Source organism: Crocodylus porosus, unplaced genomic scaffold (genome assembly GCF_001723895.1).
Source record: "Crocodylus porosus isolate Cpor-Errol unplaced genomic scaffold, CroPor_comp1, whole genome shotgun sequence".
Lineage (NCBI taxonomy): Eukaryota > Metazoa > Chordata > Crocodylia > Crocodylidae > Crocodylus > Crocodylus porosus.
The window spans coordinates 7,212,954-7,218,660 of NW_017728948.1; the positions used below are offsets into that span (position 1 = coordinate 7,212,954).

General features: G+C 49.1%; 1 long non-coding RNA gene across 1 annotated transcript in view; it reads left to right on the forward strand.

Annotated features, from left to right (window-relative positions):
* LOC109321971 overlaps nucleotides 1-5,707 on the forward strand; it is a 19,539-nt gene that overhangs the window by 2,946 nt on the left and 10,886 nt on the right. The window contains exon 2 of the long non-coding RNA XR_002104251.1: nucleotides 4,459-4,463. This is a non-coding gene — a long non-coding RNA (uncharacterized LOC109321971). The remainder of the gene's footprint in view (nucleotides 1-4,458; nucleotides 4,464-5,707) is intronic.

Consider the following 5,707-nt stretch of genomic DNA (forward strand, 5'->3'; position numbering starts at 1 on the left):
TTTTTTTTTTTCTTGTTCAGTATAGCCATTTTGTACATGCTGGTTCAAATGCTTTGTATGCAAAATACCGTGATGGACTCCCTGTCATGTATTACACCGCTAGGAATGTTTGGATTAAATCCCCACTTTTCTGCCTGTAATTTAGGGGTTTGCTAGTCGGATCTTATTTCAACCGTCTAATTAGAAATGGTCTGGAAAAATAAAATACTCCAGGGCTAATCATGAGATAGCTTGTTCTGCTGACGATGCTGCTGTAATTCATCTACTCCTTTGATGCTTGTAAAATGTTAACCTGTCATGCTTGTTAATTTTTTTTTATTTTTAATGTACTATAAAAATTATATCTTCCTCAATATTTTATGCTTTTATTTATATTTTATGGCAGCAAATAATGCTTGTAAAGCATTACAAGAAACAGATTTTTACTTACCTGACAGGGAAGCCTGCCACACACGATAGCAGTAAAGAGTGTTTTGAAGAAGGGCCATGTAAAGTGTGTAAAGCCCAAAGCTGATTTTCACTATTTGTAACCTGTTGCTTCACAGTGGTGGTTATTCCTACTGCCATGTACATTTGTGCAAAACAAAGGTCAAAGGTTACTGCTGTTGTTCAATATGTAGCTGTAAAAACATAGACTTTTTTTTTCACCTTTCCCAACAGACTTAAAGCAACTTCAAAATTGTTCTTGTAAGCACCCTAATTGATGTGGGTGGAACATATATATCCCAGGCACAGCAAGTGACCCAGGTTGATTGTGCTCCAGTGGCTATATAATCACTGAAGAGTCTAGAATCATTAGGCACCTCCATTTTGACTTGAAAACTTTCCTAGGCCTCAGGGCAAGGAATATGCAAGACGAGATCTAGATCAAGCACATGGGTCCCACTGTGATCCAAACTGGTGGAGTGAGGTGCTTATATACCATCAAAGTCACCAGTAGCAATGGCGGTGCACATGCACCACTGGAGAGCACTGGTGCACCCCTGATCAGCCATGCTCACCACTTAGGAAATGGGGGGGGGGGGCAGGTGGGAGCGCCAGTGCCCACCCTGCAAGTGCCGGCTGATTGCTGCAGCCGCTCCCGGAAGCAGCCACAATGATCAGCCACAGTGATCGGCCATGGGGGAAAACTCCCTCTGGGCAGGTCAGTGTACCATAGGGCACTCCGCCACCCCCACCCAGGCAACAAGACTTGCCCCCCTGACTAAGGCAGCACCAGTCACCCATGAAAGTCACTGATTTCTCTGGTGTTTGCAAAACAGAGCTAAAGTGTGTTGAACACTGACAACATCACATTCAGTACCAAGTACAGAACCCCCCAACCACTCTCCAATTTAGTGGGGATTAGAACCCAGATATTTAGGGCCTTCCCTCATCAGGGGGCTGCCAAAGACTAACCCCTCCTGACTGCTGTCCTTTTGGCCTCATGAGTCTTGCACTTGTTGTCCATGGACCAAACTTTGACAGGAATGGTGGGCTTTGCCCCCAAACAATTCTATAATATGGCAATTAGGATACTTTCTTAGGAACTGGGATATGGAAGTTTGAGCCTTCACAAGTTGGCCTCAGGCTTCCTGGGGGAGAACTTTAAACACTAAGCTGTTGGGCAAAAAATGGACACTACTACTGCCATTTTGGGGGGTAAATTCAGGGCTCTCGAGGGTATAACTTGACCATGCCAGGTGAATAGGGTATTTCTGAGCACTCTTCTTCTCTCAACGTCAACAGAGTTGAGGTGAAATTTATTTGCATAAGCCCTCCAGCCACATTGCTTCTGTTCATGGTAAACATCCAAATTGTGATGCCAGGGAACTCCACAGTTTATAAACTGAGACACCTAATGACTTCAGAGACTTACTGTGTTTCATGAGTATTAATGTGGGACTACTAGGACTGGAAAGGGCCTCTTGAGCCATTCACACCCAGTCCCTTGCACATGCAGGCAGCCACTTACTAGCTGTATCTACACATGTGCTTTACTGCAGGCTAATTAGCTCCGCAGTAAAATGTCACTGTCTACACATACATCAATATTAGGGCACAGTAAATTAATTAACTCCATTATTAGATAATACTGTCAGGAACAGTACTAATTTACACTGCAGTTACTTATTCTGCTGAAAGGCATGTATAGACGGTGACAGGGACTGGCTAGGGCATGAGTGTGCTAAAGAGAGAGGGATGCTGACTGCACAGCTCCTCACTTTAGCACTCTTATGCCCCATCAAGCCGCTCTACCACCTGACGCCAACACCTGGAGCCTGGGGCTGACCTCCTGAGCCTGCTACCAGCTTGGGGCTGCTCAGCCCTGGCTCAAACTGCTACTGCCCCGGCGCATGTTCCAATGCTGTGCCTGAGAGTGGCTGACTGGCTGAACAGCTCTGGTGTTTATTGAATCTTCTTAATTGCACGTGTAGATGGACCCACTGAGTCCTAAAAGAGGTCCCTTCCAAGCCCTTGAACTCCACAGTCATAAAAAAATTGCAAAATCCAAAGCATGCTATAAAGTGCCACAGATACAATCTAGGGCAGACTAAGGTAATGTACAATGCTCTGGCATGGCAATGCCAAAGAAATTGAATCATGCATTGAAATTTAGCTATCTAAATCCTGCAAAAAGCCCTATATATGTGCCTAAAGATTGCAACTTAACCTAGTTGTCTGCACCAAAATATTTTAAAAATCTGATATGCAAATGCTTTTCTGATGAATATGATTTGAGAACTTATAAAGAATAGAATAGAAATTTTGTCTAGGCCAGTTGGTGTTTCTTGCCTTAGATTAAAAGCATTTCTTAGTTATTAGGTATTGTCTTGCTGTTTGAACTACAATTCACCTAAACTGTGACACAATACTTTGAAATTTGATTTTAATGTTTGATCTGTCCATCTGTCTATTCCATGACTCACTGCAAAAGCTCAGCAAAAAAGCACAGTCAGCTGAGGACACCGGAGGGAGCACACGGTGCCCTCGGTATCCCCCAGCCCTTGAGACAGCAGCAGCAGCAGCAGCAGTGATCGGCAGCTAAGGGACAGCTGTGGCAACAAGAAGGTAAGCTGGGGGAAGGGAGTGAGTGGGGCCAGGTGCTGGCGATCCGGCAGGGGACTCTTTCTCTGCCTGACCCTATTTAGCTGCACCAGGTGGGAGCCGTGCTCCTGAACTGTGTGAACAGGGAGTGCAAACAGGTGCGATCTTTAGGGGCGTGCTGGAGTTTGCACCAGGGTTCACACAGGAAGGTGCGAGAGAGAGGCCACAGGCAGCGGATGAGCCAACATCAGCAGCAGCAGCAGCAGCTGTTATCTCCAGGTAAGTGAGTAGGGGTGACAGCATGGGAGTTGTCACACAGAGTGCAGCCAGGGCTTCTGCCCCGTGGCTGCCTCCTGGCCCCTGGACTGGTGAGGCTTCCACACAGGTGGGGCCACCTGCCTGTGGGGGCTGCCTGGCTTGGTCCCTGGGGCCGGGGGGGAGACGTGGAGGTGGGGACTTCTCTCGCCTGTCCCCCCTGTGCCAGGATTGCAGCACTGGAGGGGCAGGTGAGAGAGCTCCGGCCAGAGGTAAGCAGGCTGTGGGGGATCAGGACCATGAAGGACGAGATTGACGGGTACTTTCTCTCTCTGCAGGGCCCGTCCCCTCAGGCTGTCACGACCCAGGAGTCTGCAGGAGGCAACTGGAGGACAGTCACCTCTAGGGACAGGCGGCATCACAGGCGGCGCATAGTTGCATCAACTGCTGCCCCAGTACAACTGGGGAACAGGTATGCAGCCCTGGCATTGCTGGAGGAGGCTGGGTGTCTGGAAGAAGGAAGAGATAAAGCTACGCCCTCATCCAGCAAACCATCATCCATGCCAACTGAGCATCATCCAGTGACCCAGAGGAAGTCGGGTCATCATCATAGGGGACTCCCTCCTCATAGGAACGGGGGGATCCATCTGCCATGCAGACCCCAATGTGAGAGAAGTGTGCTATCTCCCAGGAGCCAAGACTGGGGACATCACAGGGAAGATCACTGACCTCATCTGGCCTTCCAACTACTATCCTATGGTCCTCATCCAAGTGGGAACCAGTGGTGCGGCCCGGAGTAGTCCGGACCAGATCATGGATGACTACAGGGCTCTGGGGGCCAAGTTTAGAGAGTCAGGGGCCCAGGTGGTCTTTTCGTCCCTACTCCCGGTTAGTGGAAGCCGTCAGTGGCAGAGCGCCTGCATCCGTGAGGTAAACCGGCACCTCCGGAGTTGGTGTCATCACACTGGATTTGGCTTCCTGGACTATGACCTGCACTTCAGATCAGAGGGCATCCTGGGGCATGATGGTCTCCATCTCTCCCCCAAAGGTAAGAGTTTGTTTTCTTACAGCTCAGTTGACCTCCTCTGGCAGGCTTTAAACTAAATTCACTGGTAGATGGGGATCCACAGGAGCAAGATAAAACTCAACCAGGTGTAGGAACTTCCCAGGTAAGAGCTCAGGTATATACCAAGGGACCAGCTGTCTCTCAGGTAGGGGAGGTGCCCAGGGCTCCCACGGGGGGATTAAGGTGTCTCTTCACTAATGCAAGAAGCATGGAGAACAAGCAGGAGGAGCTTGCTCTCCTGCTTGCAAGTAGTAAAATCTACCTGGTTGGCCTACTGGAGACATGGTGGGATGAAACATTTGACTGGGCATTAGACATAGAAGGCTACAGGTTGTTTAGAAGAGATAAGAAGGGGAAAAAAAGGTGTGGGGGGGGGGTTCTGCGCTATGTTAGGGAACAGTATACCAGTTCTACCTTCCAAATGGGACCAGAGGAAGGCTTAACTGAGACCCTGTGTGTCAAACTTCAAGGAGGATGGGGGAGAGGGATCTGGTGGTAGGAGTTTACTACAGGCCACCACATCAGGCGGAAGAGCTGCATCTGGAATTTTCCAGGCAGCTGGGGGATGCCGTGCGTGCAAAGGATGTCGTGGTCATGGGTGATATGAATTACCCTGACATCAACGGGGAGGAGCAGTCGGCCAGGTCTAGCCAATCACGAAAGTTCCTGACGTGCGTACAGGACCTACACCTTGTACAGGAGGTACTCATCCCCACTAAGGAAAACTCCATATTGGATCTGGTGTTAGCCTCTGGGGACGACCTGGTTGGGGAGGTGCTAGTACAAGGGAGGCTAGGGGACAGTGATCATGAAATGATCCAGTTTGCCATTCAGACAAAGGTAGGGAAGGTAACTAGCACAGCACAAATGCTTGACTTTAGGAAAGCCAACTTTGATGTGCTCAGGGCAGTAGTCAGGGAGGCACTCAGAGCCCAAGGGGTAGCTAGTATGGGGGTCCAGGAAAGGTGGTCCTTCCTCAAGGAGGCTATCCTTGGGGCACAGCAGGAGGCAATTCCACTGCACAGGAAGGTGGGAAAAGGGTCCAAGAAACCTTCATGGCTGAGCGTGGATATCCAGGCTGGCCTGAGGGCAAAGAAAAAAGCATACTGGTGGCAGAAACAAGGGGCAGGGACAAAGAAGGAGTCCACCTCCCTGACCCGAACTTGTAGGGATTTGGTAAGGAAGGCTAAAGCAGCACTGGAGCTTAGATTAGCTTCTGGGATTAAGGATAACAAAAAGTCCTTCTTTAAGTATATAGGTAGCAAAAAGTCTCAGGTTAACACTGGACCCTTATGAGGCAGGGCAGGGCAGTTGGTGACGGACACATGAGAGAAGGCAAAACACTTTAACAAGTTCTTT